General features: G+C 38.9%; 1 non-coding gene across 1 annotated transcript; it reads right to left on the reverse strand.

The window, feature by feature from the left end:
* Nucleotides 1-1,272: 1,272 nt before the first annotated feature.
* On the reverse strand, nucleotides 1,273-1,345 carry TRNAR-CCU. The gene has a single exon. It is a non-coding gene; the product is annotated as a tRNA-Arg (tRNA).
* Nucleotides 1,346-21,116: the final 19,771 nt, after the last annotated feature.

The following is a 21,116-nucleotide window of genomic DNA, read 5'->3' on the forward strand; positions in this document are numbered from 1 at the left end:
ACAGAGGATGAGATAGTTGGTGGCATCACCGACTCAATGGACATGAGTTTGAGTAAACTCCGGGAGTTGGGGATGGATAGGGAGGCCTGGCATGCTGCAGTCCATGGGGTCACAAAGTTGTGTCATCGGACACAACTGAGCAACTGAACTGAACTGAAATTGAGACCTGAAGCAATGCACAGGTGAATCAGAGGGTGAAGGTGATCCAAGTCAAGGAAACAGCATGGCCAAAGACCTGGAAGGGAAGAGGGTTGCTCGCTGGGGAATCTGCACAAGCTTGAGGCACCCTGAGGATGCGCAGAAAGGAGAGGTGGGGATGTGGCAGAGTGAGCAGAGACCCCCCGGTGACTGGGGACTCAGACTGAGGGAGCCGGGGAAGAGGGTGGATGCAAGAGCTCTTCAGCAAGTGCAAGTGACAGGGCTTGGGACTGAGTGGACTCGGGGCAGGTGAAGAGGAGCTCAGAACCAGTCCAGCTTTGTGGCTTGAGCAACGGGTCGTGTGGTTTACCTGGAGAAGCAACCCCAGAGACAGAGCGAACAGGTGAGCAAGGCAAAGGCACACCGAGTTCAGCTGGCACTCGCTGAGTTTGAAATTCCTGGGAGAAATCCAAACGGAGCCCTGCAGAAACAGCTGGCTCCTTGGATCTGGGGTTCTAAAATGAGATCTGGGCTCGAGATGCCAATTTGACAGTGGTCAGTGTAATTTAAGATGCCCGACTATTGAAAAACAGTGACCGTGTCCTGTTCTTTGCCTCAATAGAGCTGTGGAAAATGGTCTTTATTTTTCAAATTGCACACCATAAAAACAAAGTTTCAAAGTATAGTGTGACCTAGGAATATCATTCTTAATATTAAGTAGGTACTTAGTAATTGAAAAAAAAGTCAGCTTACTGATTTCAAATGTTAGGTGCTTTTTGATATGACATATTTTCTAACAAAATCATTAAATGCATGTTTACTTTAAATTATATATTATTCATTGTAATCTTATAATTAAAATGCTTTAATTTCTCTAATTTCTTATTAATGTTAATGGAACCGGGATATAGATATTTTTCGAGCCAGAAATCAAGTTTGAATCATTTCTTACAGAATTCAGTCCTTTTGTGAGGTCATTTCATTTATTAATATTTCTGATGTTTTATTGGGATATAATTGGCATATAACATTGTGCAATTTTAAGGTGTATGTGAGTTTATTTCTTTTTAAACAAATTTTAGTTTTTGATTAATTTGGCTGCAGTGTGTCTTAGTTGCTGCATATGGGATCTAGTTCCCTGACCAGGGATCGAACCTGGGCCCCCTGCATTAGGAGCTCAGCGTCTTAACCACTGAACCACCAAGGAAGTCCAGAGGTTATTTCTTTACAGAGTAGCTTCATCCAGGCATACATAGTACCAAAATTTTGAGTCTTTCATTGTCAATAAATTGGGAAAATACTAGCATGGAACAACCTTGATTGGTATGATTGGGGCCTTATTTATAGCTATACAGTAAACTTGCCACAAACCCAGTAAGCTGCAGTACACTGGCAATGTCTTTGATTTTAAAAACCTAATCATTGTTCCCTTCTCCATAGAACCAGGTGGGCTGAAGATCAGACTGCCAGGCTTGAGCCCTGCCTGACCATGAGGCGCTGCATGCACAATCATGCCCTTTGCCCAAGGCTGACATTGCTTGACTGTGAGCCCAGTGTCTACAAGGTCAAGCCCTTACTAAAGCCCTGGACAACATGCCCTGTGTTCACTGTGGGTTTTTTATTTGATGCAAATGGAATAGTTGGGCTAGACAGAGAGCCAACTTATGTAAATGTCTTAAGAAGACAATTGTCTTGCCATGTATGAGTTTTTGTTTTATCATACTGTTACAAAACTTCCAAGGGAATTGTGACATACGCTAAGCACTTGAAATCTGTTTGCCAATCTAATGCATCCAGAATTCCTGTCTGCCACACATATTCATAGCTTGGCATAGTCCCAGAGGGTGAGAATTCTATATCAAAGCTGGCGTGTTTGTCACTTGTGAAAGGTGAGTTTGGGCAACTATCATATGAGAATGGCATGAAAATACTATTTGGAGTTTCAACTTTAAATCCAAATATCAGAGAAACTTTAAAATTGTTAAACTTTGTACAATAGGCAAAATTTACCCTTCTAGATCTACCAGCTGTATTCATTACTGTTGTTGTTCAGTCACTCAGTCGTGTCCGACTCTTTGTGACCCCATGGACTGTAGCACTCCAGGCTTCCCTGTCCTTCACCATCTCCCGGAGCTTGCTCAAACTCAAGACCATTGAGTCAGTGATGCCATTCAAGCATCTTGCCTTCTGCCGTCCCCTTCTCCACCTGCCTTCAATCTTTCCAACATCAGGGTCTTTTCCAATGAGTTGGCTCTTCTCATCAAGTGGCCAAAGTATTTAAAAACCAGGAGAAAGTCCCAAAAGAAAGAAAGGGTGGGGTTTAGTGACATCTAGAAAATGCGGCTCACTTACCAGAAAAGAGATATTTTATTTTTACTTTCTTACGTTAGCGGGGGACAATTGTTTGCTTGCTTTTTAGTTTATTTATTAAAAATAGAGTATGAAAAAGATGTAGAAATCTATCAGCTTACATTTTTGGAATAATGATAAGACAGAACCTTTGCAAAGCTGTAATCATGTGGATATACATTTAATTAATCACACAGCATTCATTGGGCTTTTCCTAGGAGTAGACTGACTACTGAAAAAAAAAATCTATGAAGGAAACAGAAGGCAAGGCTTATGTGGTCAACACTTTTTACACCTAAAACAATTTTTTGATTTAAATCTGACTTTCCTGATGCATTTATTCAGATATGGGTATAGATGGTTAATGTGAAATGTAACTCTGAAGTCACCTATATGAACATAGACTGCCAGACAGTTAAATACTGTTCTTGAATGAATTTTTTAGCCTGAAATTTCCATGTGGCTAAATATCCAAGGGCTTCCCCTTGCAGCTCAGTCAGTAAAGAATCTGCCTGCAGTGCAGAAGACCCGGGTTAGATCCCTGAGTTGGGAAGATCCCATGAGAAGGAAATGGCAACCCACTCCAGTATATTTGCTTGGAAAGTCTCATGGACAGAAGAGCCTGGTGGGCTGCAATCCATGGTGTCACAAAGAGTCGGGCACGACTGAGAGACTAACACTTACTTATCTATGTGGCAGCTAGTTGATCAAATATCATATTAATACATATTTACTAAGGGCCTACTATGTGCTCAGTTATTCTAGAGGATACAGAGAAATCCTCTAGAACATTGTCCCTATCTAGGGAGCCTTTGTATTACAGCAAGATAATATCAGGGCTTCCCTGGTGGCTCAGGGGTAAAGAATCTGCCTGCCAATGCAGGAAACCCAGGTTCAATCCTTGGGTTGGGAAGATCCCTTGGAGTAGTAATTGGCAGCCCTTTCCAGTATTCCTGCCTGGAAAATCCCATGGACCTAGGAGCGTGCCAGGCTACAGTACATAGGTTTGCAAAAAAAAGTCAGGCATGACTTAGTGACTAAACAACAAAAACAAGAACAAGATAATAACAATGTTACATGAATAACAGTCATTTACCATTCAGGCAAGGTGTGATGAAGGTCAAATAGACTGAAAAGAGTGAATATCCTGAAAGTTCAATGGAAGAAAAGGTATCTACAGGTTGTGAGGGTCTAGAAAGAAATCTGAAAGAAAAAGTTCAGGCTTTATAGTGAAGATTTTCATTATTTAGTGGAACATAATTATACAAAGACCAAAGAGTTACTTATCTCTTACCTGAGCTGTACGACTCTGTTGGGCTATTGTGTATGCCATGCTGTTTAATTTTTGATGATTTTAATTTCTAAATTCTTTCAGTTACCAGTGAAAACCCAACAAAACAATATTTGTCACATGACTATATATCTCCAGATAATGAATCTATATAAACTTATAGTTATAAAAACAAGTGGTACTAACAAAAGACTCTATAATGATTAAGAAGTTATATAACTGTTAATGATAATGTTATAGCTTAAATCTGAGTGGGAAAAGGTGACCAGTTTTTCTACAATTGTACATTGATATATTTTCCTTAAGATTTTCTTCACAGTCACAAGATTTTGTTTCTTACTTAGAAATTAGTATGACCCAGAGTCACTACTTTTCATTCAAAATAACCACACTTTCCAATTTTCAAAAGAAGTTTTTCTAACCCCAAAAGATCCAGATAGATCAGATTTTTCCCAGTGTTTTCCTAGCCAAGTGTTAATTTCTGGCCAAAGATTCTGTCATAAAGGCTAACTTTGGGGAGATTTAGCCTTAGGGTCAAAAAGAAGCAATATAAAGAATATAATAATGTAATTTAAAGAAGACTATTATAGCTATGGGTACTAATTTATTCTTTTAAACTGCCTTAGAATTAAGAATTGGTCTAAAGCAGACAAACCCAACAAGGTTTGTATTGGATGGTTGTTCAGCTGTTATGTATGTGCAGAGAAGTGACGTACCATAGGGGTTAAATGCCCAGACCCCAGACCCTAGAGTTCAACTTGCCTGGCCTCAAATCCCAAACTCATTGAATTTTTAGAACATTACCCTGGGAAGATTGCTTCAACTCTTATCATTTTCTCAACTGTAAAATAGGAATAATAACAGTACCTGTCCAAAAATAAACTGGTACATGAAAAGCACTTAAAATTATCCCTAGCAAAGAACAATCACAAGTGTCAATCGTTTAGTATCATTCAGTTTTCATGTAGTGATAACTGTAGGTATACTGTTTTATTTCTATTTTTACTTTCTGTCTAAAACCTCTTTTCTTTCCTCTCCTCTGCCATCCTCACTCCCATCTCCTAGATCATTTGTCTTTCATTTGCATCGCCTAACACGGCACGGTGTCTTCACAAAGGTGCCCAGTAAAGGCTGAATGAATGAATGAATGAACCAGATTTCTAGTTCTTGTCTCAGTCTCCTCAGCACCATCCCCAGACCCCGATGCTCTCTTGTTTTGGAGAGGGAGCCGTCCTTCTTGCTCCCATAAGCCCTTATGAACACCCAGTAACTACAGTGAACACTGTAGGCTTGGTTGATCTGTATGACACTCTTTTCCCTTTACATTTCTTCAAATTCACAAGTTCTTGTTTCTTATTTAGGAGTTATTTGAGCCAGAATCTGTGGGCTTCTTGAGAGTAGTAGCTCTCATCTGCATCACCTGCTGCTGCTGCTAAGTCGCTTCAGTCGTGTTCGACTCTGTGCGACCCCATAGACGGCAGCCCACCAGGCTCCCCTGTCCCTGGGATTCTCCAGGCAAGAACACTGGAGTGGGTTGCCATTTCCTTCTCCAATGCGTGAAAGTGAAAAGTGAAAGTGAAGTCACTCAGTCGTGTCCGACTCTTCGAGACCCCATGGACTGCAGCCCACCAGGCTCCTCCATCCATGGGATTTTCCAGGCAAGAGTACTGGAGTGGTATCACCTGATGCTTGGCAAATGATTGATTGAATGAGTGGATGAATGAATGATTGGACTCGTTCCAACTCCTCAGCAGAGCCCTGATAGTCTCTGACCACCTGTCAACTTCCAGGGATTGTAAGCACAGGTCCCTGGCTCCTCTGAAGAGTGGCCTGACCCTGGAAAAGGCTGGTAGGAATCAATAGCAGAGAACTCTGCCTGCTACCATCTGACCACTGAATGCATGCAGTCGCTGGGACTTCCTGTACCCTAATACCTTCGTTTTACAAATGAAGAAGCGAAACCCTCAAAAAGCTTCAACCCCCAACAAGGACCTACTGTGTAGCACATGAAACTCTGCTCAATGTTATGTGGCAGCCTCCGTAGGAGGGGAGTTTGGGGGAGAATGGAGACATATATATGTATGGCTGAGTCCCTTTGCTGTTCACCTAAAACTATCATAACATTGTTAATTGGATATACCCCAGTACAAAATCAAAAGTTTAATAAATAAAAAATTAAAATTTTAAAAATTTCTAGATGTCAAGATCTCCTAGCATGTTAGAGAAGCAATTAGAAATAAGTTTAAGGTCTCCTGGCTTGTACTCTATACATATTCAAGTGCAAAGAGATTTTGCATAAGAGATTTGCATGCTCCGTGGAAAGTTTAGGAAGAAGGAGTTAATGGAGAAGGGAAATTGGATAAACAGGAAATATTCTTGTTTATCTTATTTGTTATTCTTAACAAGTCAGTGCTAGTTATCCTATATATCCAATATCCTCCTATATGAATGTTTTAGCTATTAATGATCAAAGCCATATATAGAGCAATTATAAATAAATGTCTTGGTTTTAGAATCTTAAAACATGTACTGCTTTTGCCTACCTAGAATCTTCTCTCCTTTTTTGGTGACCACATCTAGGTGTCCGTTTTGGGGGGTATGTAGCTGCTATCCTTCTTCATGGTCACTTCAGGGAAGAGGTCCAGATCGCCCCAGTCAAGGTGTGGCCTTGTGAACTTCGCTAAGCAGATCAGACTCTCTCCCAGGAATGTAGATCCTGAGCTGAGAGACAATGAGAAAAGGGCAAACACACATTCATTCCAATAAGCTTTCTATGGACCGTTTTGGATTCCTCCAAAGCTGTGGATTCTATGGATAATCTATGGATTTCTCCTACCTGGATCCTTGGAACTGTTCTAGGGTCTGTCCTCACCAGGGTGGCTTATCAGCTTTATCTTTGATTCTATATGCTGACCCATATCCTTCCAACAAATTTCTTTACTGTTGAAGTGGTAGAGTTTGTTTGCAACTAAACTCTACTGGCGGTTGGACTGCAAGTTGGTTTGTCTACAAAGCAAGCTAGCAGAAAAAGAAAGAAATGTGGAAAAGGTATGTGTGTGTGTGTGTGTACTAAGTATATAACTGCACAAGAGAAAAAGACTTTGTGCTACTATATATACAAAGTGGAGACAGGCCAACTATGATTTTACCATGGAAATGTGTCTGAAGATGGCCTTGAATTTTAATTACTCAACTTTCTTTGCATGTTTAAAGTTGTCATACTCTTTTACAAAAACATATTATGCAGTATTACAGGTTTCTTTCTATAGTTTACATTTTAAATTTAGGTTCTTTGTTAACTGACATATATTTCCCTTACAATTTAATATTGTAAAGAAATTACCTTATTTATATAATAATAGTAAAACAGTAAAACATATCAAATTCATAAATTAGAGAAAATAATATGTAGTTGTACTTAATTTATTCATGTTTATTACATTAAGCTACAAATCCATTGCACTTTATGAATACATAGATATATGCAAAATTCTGTGTAAATCTTATGTTAATTATTTCACCATGAACTATGGCTGTTCTTTAATTTTTAATTCCACTTAATAAGCTAGAAAGTTCACTAAAGGTGTTCATGTAAAAAAAATTATGAAAATTCTCTAAGAATTAACCTACAAGAATAATCATCTGTGCTCTCTATGAAAAATGATTTTTTTTTTTTTTTGAAAAGTGTGACACAGGTCTTCAATAAATAACACTGGGGAATTTTTACCATCTCTCCTTTTGGTTGTGAAATTTTAAGACATGTAATCTATTAACTATTTCTAGGGTGACCATATTTTGCAAACAGAATGTTACATCAAGCACTGGAAATAATTCTGAAGCAGTATTTATAATGGTAGGAAAAAATTACCTACAAATTCACCAAGAAGTATTTATAATGCTTATAATACACATTTATATAATATATATATATACATACATCCTAAAATTTTTCTAATGGTTAAAATGTCAGCCTCTCTTGGCAAACTCTGGATATTAAAAAAATGCTTACAAGTCAATACTAGCTTTTATTTCTTCCTCAATACAGGAGCTTCATACATAATATTTACGACTCAGCAGAAAGATTAAAGAGACATGAGGCTGATATTAATACCATCTCCTTCTCTTTTATTTAAGGTTAGTTTCCATTGCCTTTCACACCCTGACCTGTAGAACAAGCTGAAATAACAGTTGTCAGCAAGGGTTTACTTTGAGGTTGTATGTGCAATATTGCTTAGCAAACATTCTCTGCTAGCACTTAGTAAAATGGTTTGGTGAGTTGGCTGAATCTTTAAGAAGACAGTCCTGGTTCCCTTGAAATCTGTGCTTAGTAATTTTGTGAAAACTACTAGAAATGTGTGTGTGTGTGTGTGTGTTCCATTTAATCACCTGCTTGGTGTTGCTCTTTTGTGCCAGTTTTCAACTGAGAGTGGACCTTAAAAAAACTACTTTCTTATTGTTTGTGAGATAGAAATCTTTACTTTTAAACATAAAACATATTTTTAAGATTTTGAAAAAATATACAACAACAAACTATGAATTCATGGCTACACTGGTGGAAAAATGTTTTAGGGAAAGAAGGAACAATGGTCAGGAAGGGGAGAAAAGGAAAGATTTTTACTTTTAACTCAGGATTTTTTTCTTTTTGGTTTTTCAGTAATTTCTTTTTTTGCATTTCTTGTTTTAAACTGAAGTATAGATGATATACAATGTTATATTCGTTTCAGGTGTAGAACATAGTGATTTGGCATTTATACATATTATGAACAGATCACAATAGTCGAGTAACCATCTGTCACCATACAAATTACAATAATGTTGACTTTTTTCCCTATGCTGTACATTACATACTTATTTATTTTATAATTGGAAGTTTGTTCACCTTAATCCCCTTCACCCTTTTTACCCACACCCACTCCCCTTTATTCTGGCAATAAGCACTTTGTTCTTTATATGGGTCTGTTTCTGTTTTGTTTTGTTTATTGGTTTCTTTAGATTCCACACGTAAGTGAGAATATACAATATTTGTCTTTGTAACTTATTTCACTTAGCGTAATACCATCTAGACCCACATTGTCACAACTGACAGTAGTTTGTTCTTTCTGTGGCTGAGTACTATTCCCTTCTATATGAATCTCATATCTTCTTCATCCATTCGTCTATTTGTAGACACGTAGGTTGCTTCCATATCTTGGCTGTTGTAAATAACGCTGCAGTAAGCATAGGAGGCTGGAGAAGGAAATGGCAACCCACTCCAGTATTCTTGCCTGGGAGAATCCCATGGACAGAGGAGCCTGGCAGGCTACAGTCCATGGGGTCAAAAGAGTCAGACTTGACTTAGCGATTAAACCACCACCACCAAACATAGGAAGCATATGTGGTTTTGAATTGGTGTTTTTGTCTTCTTTGGATAAATACTCAAAAGAGGAATTGCTGGATTATGTGGTAGTTCTATTTTTAATCTTTTGAGGAACCTACGTACTGTTTTTCACAGTGGTTACACCAGTTTATATCCCCACCAATAGTGTTCAAGGGTTTCCTTTTCTCCACTTTCTTGCCGGTCTTTGTTATTTCTTATGTCTGATAATAGCCATTCTAAGAGGTGTGAGGTGATAGCACACTGTTGCTTCAGTTTGCATTTCCTAAATGATTAATGATGTTGGAACATATTTTCATGCATCTATTGCTCACCTGTAAGTCTTCTTTGGAATAATATCTATCAGATCCTCTGCCCATTTTTAAACTGAATTGTTGATTTTATTTTTTAACACTGAGATGTATATTTTGGATATCAACCCTTTATCAAATGCACCATCATTTGCAAATATTTTTCCCATTAAGACTGTTGTCTCTTCATTTTGTTGATGATTTCCTTTCATGTGCAAAAGCTTTTTAGTCTGAGGTAGTCCCATTTGTTGTATTTTTGCTTTTGTTGCCTTTATCTAAGCAGACATGTTCCCCCCAATTATGGCTAAGATCAATGTCAAAGTTTTTTTTCTATTTTCTTCTAGAAGTTTTATGATTTCAAGGTCTTACATTTAAGTCTTTAATCTATGAGTTTATTTTGTATATGGTGCAAGAAAACTGGCCTGGGAGCATGGTGTGGGTCTCAGACCCTGCCCTCCTTGGGGAGAACCTCTGTGGTTGGGATAGCCTACCTGCTTACAGGTTACCACACCAGAAGGGGAGCTCCTGACTCAATCTCATCTCCACCCCTCCTACTTATCCCATTGTGGTTCTTTCTTTATACTTTTTGTTGTGGAACAGCAAAACACAGGATCTTCATCGCAGAGTGTGGGATCTTTATTTGTGTCATGCAAACTCTTAGTTGTGGCACGTGGGATCTAGTTCCCTGACCAGGGATGCAACCTGGATCCCTTGCATTGACAATGTGCCATCTCAGCCAATGGACCTCCAGGGAAGTCCCTCAAGATACACTCAATGTTGGCTTACATGGGTAGGACAGAATTGGAGGTGGTCATGTTAGCTGTTGAATAATAGCATTATAATAACAGCTCAGGGATGGAAAAGAAGTGAAAGAGAGCTGCTCTAAGAAAGTGTCATGTGGGGGCTTTGAGTAGAAGGTTGAGATGACTGATTGCACTTTGAAGAGATCAGGAAATCTCTTGAAAGATATAAGTGAAAGAAAAATATATTGGACAGGTTTCAATCTAATTTGAAGAGCTGCATATTTTCAATCCTACAGTGCTTTGGGTTTAGGGGTGATCCTTTAGGGCTAGTGATTTGGAGGCAGCTTTGAAAGAGCTGCAATGGCAGAAGGCAATGGCAACCCACTCCAGTACTCTTGCCTGGAAAATCCCATGGGCGGAGGAGCCTGGTAGGCTGCAGTCCATGCGGTCGCTAAGAGTTGGACATGACTGAGCAACTTCACTTGCACTTTGAAAGAGCTGCCAGGGTACTCAGTGATCTTTAATTGCTATTCATCCTTAGGTCTTTAGGTCTAAAGATCCCAGCAATTTCCTAGGTGGAAATAGGAGGGTGGAGGGAAGGAAAAGTTTTGAGTCTCATGGAAGTTTACTTTCCTGGCAGCTCAAAAGTTACTCTTTGGTGAGCTCTGCTTATTGATTCATTTATTCAAACTTTTTCATTGAAGACCTATTTTTGTGAATAGGTGAGAACTAAGGGTGTGGGATCTAGTTCTTTAGACATATGGGATCTAGTTCCCTGCCCAAATCAAACTGAGGCCCCTTGCAGTGGGAGTGTGCAGACTTAGCCAGTGGACCACCAGGGAAGTCCCTCTCTTCCATTCTCGATTACAGCGCTGATTTTGTAACAGGAGACTCAAGTTCCATCCCTGGGTTAGGAAGATCCCCTGGAGTAGGAAATAGCAACCCACTCCAGTATTCTTGCCTGGAGAATTCCATGGACAGAGGCACCTGGTGGCTATAATAGTTCATAGGGTCGCAAAGAGTTGGACACTACTGAGTGACTGAGTGTGCACATTGCCTATCTTTTCTACTGCTCCTTTTCTGCATTCCAGTCATTGTATCGGTCTTCTCTTCACTTCCAAAACAGGCTACAGTCATCATCTTTTTCCCTGAGATGATTTTTTCTCTCTACTCTCCATTTAGACAATATCTACATACACTTTAGGTTTCAAATTAAATATCTCTTTTTAGATGAGTTGTCCCCAGATTCATAAGCCAGAAGAGATTCCCTTCTTATATGTTCTATCATAATAATTTAATTTGTTTCATTGCATTTATTTGTTGAATGTATCTTCTCTGTAAGTACTATGAGGGCAGGGACAAGGGTCTTGGCTTCTTCACTCCTGTCCTCTCAGCTCCCTAAGCTGTACCCCAGGAATCTACAGGCTTCTAAGTCTCTTTACATTCCCTACCAAAGCCAAGGGATTCTCTGCCTAGTCTGGAAGCAGCTGAGAAAACTTCTCTTCTGACACTTTCTACCTTCTTCCAAATATTTTGTCTTTGCCAAGGCCAATGTTTGAAACTCAGAAGCAAAGAATTGAACCATTTGTTCTCTGCATTCTGCTGTTTCAACCTTCTGCAGAGACAATGGCAGAGAAGTATGGAGTATAGGAATGTGTATGAGGAGAAGGGGACCACTCAAATATTATCTCCACCTCATATCCATAGCCAACACCTGCCCCAGAGATGACACCTTTTCCCCATGACTTCTGGATCCTGTGCTGCACTGCCTAGAGTCCCCTTCCTTGACTAAAGGTCTTACTCTCTGGGGAGCCTAGGAATTTTGCATGCTGACAGCTATTAGCTTGGAGCTTTCTCTGGGAATTGCCCTCAGCTATAGAGAGCCTCCTAGCCTAGGTTCAAACCTCTTCCCTTTGATATCTTATATCCAGTATAAAGGGTGCCTCAATCTCCTAACCTAATCTCACCAGTTGGCTGAAGTCTTGTGATTGCAGCCCACCTTTTTAGTCCCATGCAGCCTCCTTACCTTTCCCCATTGGTGTCAATCCCAAGACTCATTCCCGATAAATTTTCTGCACACAAATCTCTATCTCAGAGTCTACTTCCTGGAGGTCTTATCCTGCAACAGTTATATCTGCGATTATATGTATTTTTCATCCATCTACCTCTCAATTCCAAACACCTAAAAGTGGGGAGGGGGAGAAATTTAGATTGCTTGGAATCTTGCTTCAAACAAGTCATGTAGGGAAAGAATTATAGCTTATTTCTATTGATTTTAGATTTGGGATACAGTCAGTGGGATACTATTGCAAGGAATGGAAAAGAGGAGGGAGAAAAAATTTTTCATGTATACTCTTCCTAGATTGCATTGAGGAGGATTTTATGTAGATATATTGGGAGAACTTGTAGAATTAAAAGTAAGAAAGGAGTATAAGAGAAAGTTTGGAGAAGGAAATGGCAACCCATTCCAGTGTTTTTGCCTGGAAAATCCCAGGGACGGCAGAGCCTGGTGGGCTGCTGCCTATGGGGTCACAAAGAATCGGACACGACTGAAGCGACTTAGCAGCAGCAGCAGCATAAGAGAAAGTTGCTGATGATTTTTAAAGTACAAATTGTAAAATCCTATCAGATCAGATCAGTTGCTCAGTCGTGTCCGACTCTTTGCGACCCCATGAGTCGCAGCACGCCAGGCCTCCCTGTCCATCACCAACTCCCAGAGTTCACTCAGACTCGAGTCCATCGAGTCAGTGATGCCATCCAGCCATCTCATCCTCTGTCATCCTCTTCTCCTCCTGCCCCCAATCCCCTCCCAGCATCAGAGTCTTTTCCAGTGAGTCAACTCTTTGCATGAGGTGGCCAAAGTACTGGAGTTTCAGCTTTAGCATCAGTCCTTCCAAAGAAATCCCAGGGCTGATCTCCTTCAGGATGGACTGGTTGGATCTCCTTGCAGTCCAAAGGACTCTCAAGAGTCTTCTCCAACACCACAGTTCAAAAGCATCAATTCTTCGGTGCTCGGCCTTCTTCACAGTCCAACTCTCACATCCATACATGACCACAGGAAAAACCATAGCCTTGACTAGACGAAAAAATTCTCTAAAAACCAAAATGACATGTGTCATCTTGAAGAGTAGAGCTGATGTATATATGCAGATTGGGAAATCCCATATACCAAGACATTTAGTGTTAACTGCTTTTCCCTAGAAAACTGAAGAAAATCAAGTTGAAGAAAAGATAAGACTATAAGAGACAACATTTGTTGTGTTTTTTAGTGCAAAGGAATAATAATAATTTTATTTTTCCCTGAGAGTTGGAAGGATCTTAGAAGTCATGAAGTCCTGGCCAGTGCAGTAATATCTTCTGGGAGTTATTGTACTTTTGCTTAGAACACACAAATATAATATTAATTTTATATTTTATTATTTTGAATAATAATAAATAATCTTTGCTAAATATTAATAATCTTTGCCAAATATTAACTTGAGGCTACAGGCACTACACTGCTTTTTCTTATTCCTCAACTGTGTTAATATTGATGCTTTTACCATCTTCTGTTTAATCTTGCCCCTGGGATCTATTACATTTAGTTAGCACAGAGTGTCTAAAGGAGACACATTGATTTGCTTTGGTTTGTCCTCAAATTCATACTACACTTATACATACTACATCCATGTTCGTGATTGTTCAGGTTTTCCCTCGTTGCTAAAAAACTACAAAACAGAGGTGGACAGTGTTCAAGTGATGTAGTATAATAACTGTCCTAAGCATTGCCTCATTCTGGATGGATTATGCTACCAGAATGCATCTGTAATTTGTTTCCTATGTGTAAGTACATGTGTACGAGGATCAGGGGAATGTCTCCTTTGCCACATGGGTTTTTTTTTTTTTTTTTGCCTCTTTATGAACATAGAGCGATTTTATTCAGAACATGGAAATTAAAGCAAAGTAATAATCATTGTCACCTTTTTAAGTGGTTCCTATATTCTAGGCACCACGCTGAGTGCTTTACATACATTTGGCTCACTTTGAAGGCTCACAACCCTGAGGTAGGTAGCTAATACCCATATTTTACAAATTAAAAAACCCTGAGTCCTCAGAGAGGTTTAAGTAATTTGCCTAAATTTGCATGGCTACAAAGTTATCATAAGTCATAGCTGATTTTTTTTTTTTAGCCACTCTTTTCAAAACTTTTTTTGAAAAGAAAATTCAAAGATTTTCACTTGAGGTCTTGACTGACTTCTCGCAAAACAACTTCTGCGCCCGTAACTTTCCCTCTGTGTTAAGTAACTCAATTCCACAGCTTTACTTTCTTTCCACATAAAAATGCCCCGCACTCCTTCCCTCAGCGTACTGTCTTCCCTTCCCCCAGCCATCTCGCTACTCAGCACTTAAGCTCTTTGTTATCTCCTAGACCTCGCTAACTGGATGACTAGCTGCCAAATAAAATCACAGGAGGAAAAGATAAAGCATCTCATCTTTCTCTCTTAAGCCTTTGCTCTCTTCCACTTCCTTGTCAGTGAGTGTTCCAGTTCTCCAGTTTCCCCAGGCAGGCCCAGTGCTAAAAATAGCCCACCCTGCCTGATGGCGCTGGTGGCATTTCCTGGGGTAGAAGAGGCCGAGGAAAAACAACTGGTGAGCCGAGATGATCAGACTGAAGCAGTCAGGGGACACCCCGCCCACACCCACTGCTGAAATCCTGAGACTTGGGCAGGAACTGGTTCATCGTCGCTCTTGGAAGGGTCTGATCAAAAGGAATTAGTGTGTTTCCTCTTCTTAGATGAGAGGGGCGTAACTTTTCATTGTTTCAAGGGCATAAAACAAGTGTAATCATAGAAATATAATTCAAGCCTGTCTGTCCACTCTACTGTTGTTTCAACTAAGTAGAGAAGTTAGATGAGAAGTAAATGTTAATTGAACTGTTAATGTTTAAGAAACATAAGTAAACTCATTGCTGACTTTTTCTCATACATATATACATACATAATGTTTTGGGGGCCATCCCCGGTGGCCCAGTGGTTAAGACTCTTCGCTTCCACTATAGAGGGTGCAGGTTAAATCCCTGGCCAGGGAACTAAGATCCCACGTGCCGAGAGATGTGGCCAAACTAAGATTAAAAAATAATAATGCTATATATATTTAGGGCCTTCCCTGGTAGTTCAGAGGGTTAAGAATCTGCCTGTAATGCAGGAGACTCTGGTTCGATCCCTGGGTTGGGAAGATCCCCTGGAGAGAGGAATGGCAATCCACTCCAGTGTTTTTGCCTGGAGAATCCCATGGACAGAGGAGCCTGGCAGGCTATATAGTTCATGGTATCTCAAAGAGTCGGACACAACTGAGCAGCTTTCACTTTCACTTTAAAGGAAGATTCCATTTTAAAAAAAGACTTCCTGCCAGGACAAAGATGGAAATGAAATGACTAAAAAAAAAAAATCTGTGTAAATCCATACTCTCTCCAGCTGTTATTATGAGATATACTTTTTTCCCACAAAAAAATAGCTTTATCATTTTTTTCTGATCAAGGTAATAATATATGTTTACTTCTAAAATTCAATCTGATATTAAAGAAGAAAGTAAAAATTACACAAAATCCTGCACACTGAGAAAACCAAATTTTGTGACAATCCTTTTATGCACACACACCTAGGCCTAAGCCCATGAATTCATTTCCCTCCCCACAGGGACTCAGAAAGGTGGCCAGCTGGGTCCAATGAAGTGTAAGAAGAAACTTGCTGTGGTTTTTTTCTTTACTGTAAGCATGGACAATAGGAAAAAAATCGACACTTTTTCTCCCAGCCATTGTCAAGTATAGATGACACTTTTAGAAAAACTGCTGTAGCCACCATAATACCGGCCTCTAGAAAGCCAATGGAAAAAAAGAAGGAAAGGATAGGAGAATCACAGAAAATGATTCTGAGGAAGACACTGAGTTGAGGCACTATAACTCTGGACTTCCCAGCATGTGAGCCTATAAATTCCCTTATTGCTTGTATGACTTGAATTTTTCGAAACTTGAAGCTGAATGCATCCTAACTAACAAAGATATAATATGCCCTAAGAAAAAGTTTAATATTTATGTAAGGTCAATCCTGTATTTTCTTAATAATTTCTGGCTTACTAATTAACTTTTAAAAGTGTCTTCAATATGTAATATGAAGACATATATGTATATATGAAGACAATATGTATATGTATATATGACTGAGCAAGCGAGCTAAGCTGCTTCAGTCATGTCCGAGTCTTTGCAACCCCATGGACTATAGCCCACCAGGCTCCTCTGTCCATGGGATTTTCCAGGCAAGAACACGAGTGGGTTGCCATGCCCTCCTCAGGGGATTTTGCCACCCCAAGGACTGAACCCATGTCTCTCATGTCTCCTGTGTTGGCAGGCAGGTTCTTTACTACTAGTGCCACCTGGGAAGCCCTGACATATATATGTATAAAAAACATCTACTTCTGCTTCATTGACTATGCTAAAGCCTTTGACTGTGTGGATCACAACAAACTGTGGGAAATTCTTAAAAAGACAGGAATACCAGATCACCTTACCTGCCTCCTGAGAAATCTGTATGCAGGTCACGAAACAACAGTTAGAACCGGACATGGAACAACAGACTGGTTTCAAATTAGGAAAGGAGTACGTCAAGGCTGTATATTGTCACATTGCTTATTTAACTTCTATGCAGAGTACATCATGTGAAATGCTGGAATGGATGAAGAACAAGCTGGAATCAAGATAGCGGGGGGAAATATCAATAACCTCATATGCAGATGACACCACCCCTATGGCAGAAAGCAAAGAGGAACTAAAGAGCCTCTTGATGAAAGTGAAAGAGGAGAGTGAAAAAGTTGGTTTAAAATTCGACATTCAAAAAACTGAGATCGTGGCATCTGACTCATCACTTCATGGCCAAATAGATGGGGAAACAATGGAAACAGTGACAGACTTTATTTTCTTGGGTTCCAAAATCACTGCAGATGGTGACTACAGCCATGAAGTTAAAAGATGCTTGCTCCTTGGAAGGAAAGCTATGACAAACCTAGACAGCATATTAAAAAACCAGCAACATTACTTTGCCAACAAAGGTCTGTCTAGTCAAAGCTATGGTTTTTCCAGTAGTCATGTATGGATGTAAGAATTGGACCATAAAGAAAGTTGAGCGCTGAAGAATTGATACTTTCAAACTGTGGTGTTGGAAAAGACTCTTGAGAGTCCCTTGGGCAGCAAGGAGATCAAACCGGTCAGTACTAAAGGAAATTAGTCCTGAATATTCACTGGAAAGACTGATGCTGAAGCTCCAATACTTTAGCCACTTGATGTGAACTGACTCATTGGAAAAGACCTTGATGCTGAGAAAGACTGAAGGCAGGAGGAGAAGGAGGTGGCAGAGGATGAGATGGTTGGATGGCATCACCAACTCAATGGATGTGAGTTGGAGCAAGCTCCTGGAGTTGGTGATGGACAAGGAAGCCTGGTGTGCTTCAGTCCATGGCATTGCAAAGAGTCAGGACTGAGCAACTGAACTGAACTCATGCACATATATCTATGGACATACATATATATATGGTCTATATTTTAATCTTTTTAAACCTTTGTTTATTAAAAATTTTTTTAAACTTTTATGACTAATGCAATGTCTTTACATGTTCTGTCACAGCGGTCCCCAACCTTTTTTGCGCCAGGGACCAGTTTCATGGAAGAGTTTTCCACAGACTGGTATGTGGGGGGTGGTTTCAGGATGATTCAAGGACAGTACTTTTATTGTATATTTTATTTCTATTATTATTACATCAGCCCCACCTCAGATCATCAGGCATTAGATCCCAGAGATTGGGGAGCCCTGTTCTATCACATCAACCCTGCCAAAGATGGCTTGATCTCAGACCTCTAGCCTCCAGAACTGTGAGAAAATAATTTCTTCTGTTTAAACTTCCCAGTCTGTGGTACTTCACTATGGCAACCCTGGCAAACTAATATATCCACTCTCACCCTCAAGCTCAAGAAATCAAGGATCTATACAGTATCATTATAACTTTGACCTTGCTTGAACTTTATAAAAATATTGATAGAAGCACACAGTATGTAACATTTAGCATTTGACTGTTCTTGCTTATAATGTTTTTGAGATTCATCCATGTTGTTGCTGTATTCATGTTTCATTCTTTTTAATGATGAAGAGTTTTCCATAGTATGAATAAATCACAGTGTCTTTATTCATCTTTCAGTGGATGTGGCTATTATAAAATAATGCTTCTGTGAACACTGATGTATGTTCATGTGTGGACATATTTCACTTAGAAAAATACATAGAAGTGGGATTGCTAGATTCTATGATAAATATACTATTAATCTTATGAAATACTGCAAATCTGCTTTCAGAAGTTGGTATCTGTGTCATTTTGCATTCCCATAGGAAGACATAAGAATTACGGTTGTTTCTCATTCTTGTAAACACTAGATGTTTATCAGATATTTTATCTTTATTCTAGTGGGTATGTTGTGACGTGTGATTGTGATTTTGATTTGAATCTTTCTGATGAATTGTAATATCAACCATCTTTCATATGCTTATTTGCCAGCCTTGTATCTTGTATTGTGCAGTGTTCAGATTGTGCACCCTTTTTAGATTAGGTTGTTCATTTTCTTATTGATTAGTTTTGAAATTTCTTTATATATTCCATATACAGTTTCTTTAAGAAGGATGGCATTTTTCTTTCTTTCTTTCTTTTTTACAAATGAGTTGGAGAGTACACAGCTGGAAATAGAAATACTACTTATGAGGTAAATGCAGTGATCAAATTAAAATATCTTCTATCTGTCTAAGAAAATGGTTAAGGAGGTGAAAAGACATGAATTGGTTTGAGGGATCTTATTAACAATAGGCAAAATCAAAAGGATTTAGTGATTGGAAATGTGGTCAAGTGGGAGAAATAATTGTTGAGGATACTTTTTAAAAAGTATTCATTTATTTTTATTTTTGGCTGTGCTGGGTCTTCATTGCTGCACAGGCTTTTCTGTATTTGCAGAGAACAGGGGCTCCTCTCCAGGTACAGTGCCTGGGCTTCTCATTGTGATGTCTTCTCTTGTTCTGGAGCAGAGGCTTCAGTAGTTTGGACACATGGCTTAGCTGTTCCGTGGCATGTGGGATTTTCCTGAACCAGGGATTGACCCATGGTGGATATTATACCCACCCATTGAGGAATTTAATGTAAAAATTTGGATGGTAGCACCCAAGCACTAACCATGAGCATGCCTGTTTCGGGAGTGGTTGATGGATAGCATATGTTTTTGGACATATGGACTTGGTATGTTAGTGAAAATGTGAAATGGGCACTTGAATAGGTATGCCTGAAGCTCAGGTAAGAAGTGGGCATAACATTCTGAGAACTATTGACATATAAGAGTAAATAAAGCTTTGATGAGAAGAAAAAAAACTAATGCAGTGTTTTTATGTATCATGTGAGGTAGTGATCCAACTGTAATTTTTTTCAAATGAATATCTAATTATTCTGCTTACTAACATAAAGTGTGCTCATTTGCTAAACCATTCTCTCCCCATTGAAGTGAAATACCACCCTTTTCCTATGTGGTGCTCCTATATATTCTGCAATTTTTGTTTTGTTCTGCTAATCAGTTAGTCTGTCCCTATGCTAATAACCAACACTTTTGATTATGCTGACTTTATAACATTTTAATATCTGGCAAGGAATCTCATCATCATTTTTCATGTTTGTACATTTCTTAGCTTCTCATGGACATTTATTCTTCCATATAAAATGTAAGATAATTCAATTTTCTAAGACCATAGAGATTTTAATTGAAAATTCATTAAATATGTCACAATATGGGCAGAATTGACATATTTGTAAAATTAAATCTTCCCTTGCAAGAACCAGGTATGTTTTTCCATTTGTTCAGCCTTGATACAGCCCTTTAATAAAATTCTATGGTTCTTTTTAATAGGCTTTGTAGCTTTCTTATTAAATTTATTTCAAAATATTTTAAAAATGTTGTATTATTGTACGTGGCTTCTTTTTCCATTTCTAATTCTATCTGATTATTTCTAGTAAAGAACCACTATTGCTTTTGAAATATTGTGTCTACAGGTTTGTTACCAAATTCCCTTATAATAGTTTTAAAATAGATAGAAATTGGTTTTATATAAGTAGCATTTATCATATTTAGGTGATTTTCTTTTATTTCTATTTTGATTGGAGTTTTAGTAGAAATGACTACTGATTTTAACCTAATGCCTTTTCAGCATCTATTTGAATCATTTTAATCCATTAATATACTGGTGTAATGGGCTTCATTGATGTCTCAGATGGAAGTTATGTTATTTTAAGAACTCTCTTACTGAAAGAGCTCCTGACAGGAAACCATCTTTTCATCTTGGCAGTACTAGCTCATCACTGACACACTACTGGACTTTATTTGCTAGTTTTTTATTAATAATTTTGCATCTGTATTCTTAAGTGACACCACCCTTACGGCAGAAAGTGAAGAGGAACTCAAAAGCCTCTTGATGAAAGTGAAAGAGGAGAGTGAAAAAGTTGGCTTAAAGCTCAATATTCAGAAAACGAAGATCATGGCATCCGGTCCCATCACTTCATGGCAACTAGATGGGGAAACAGTGGAAACAGTGTCAGACTTTATTTTTCTAGGCTCCAAAATCACTACAGATGGTGACTGCAGCCATGAAATTAAAAGACGCTTACTCTTTGGAAGGAAAGTTATGACTAGCCTAGATAGCATATTCAAAAGCAGAGACATTACTTTGCCAACAAAGGTTCATCTAGTCAAGGCTATGGTTTTTCCTGTGGTCATGTATGGATGTGAGAGTTGGACTGTGAAGAAGGCTGAGCACTGAAGAATTGATGCTTTTGAACTGTGGTGTTGGAGAAGACTCTTGAGAGTCCCTTGGACTGCAAAGGGA

This window comes from Bison bison, unplaced genomic scaffold, assembly GCF_000754665.1.
Source record: "Bison bison bison isolate TAMUID 2011002044 unplaced genomic scaffold, Bison_UMD1.0 scf7180017864362, whole genome shotgun sequence".
NCBI classification, from domain to species: domain Eukaryota; kingdom Metazoa; phylum Chordata; class Mammalia; order Artiodactyla; family Bovidae; genus Bison; species Bison bison.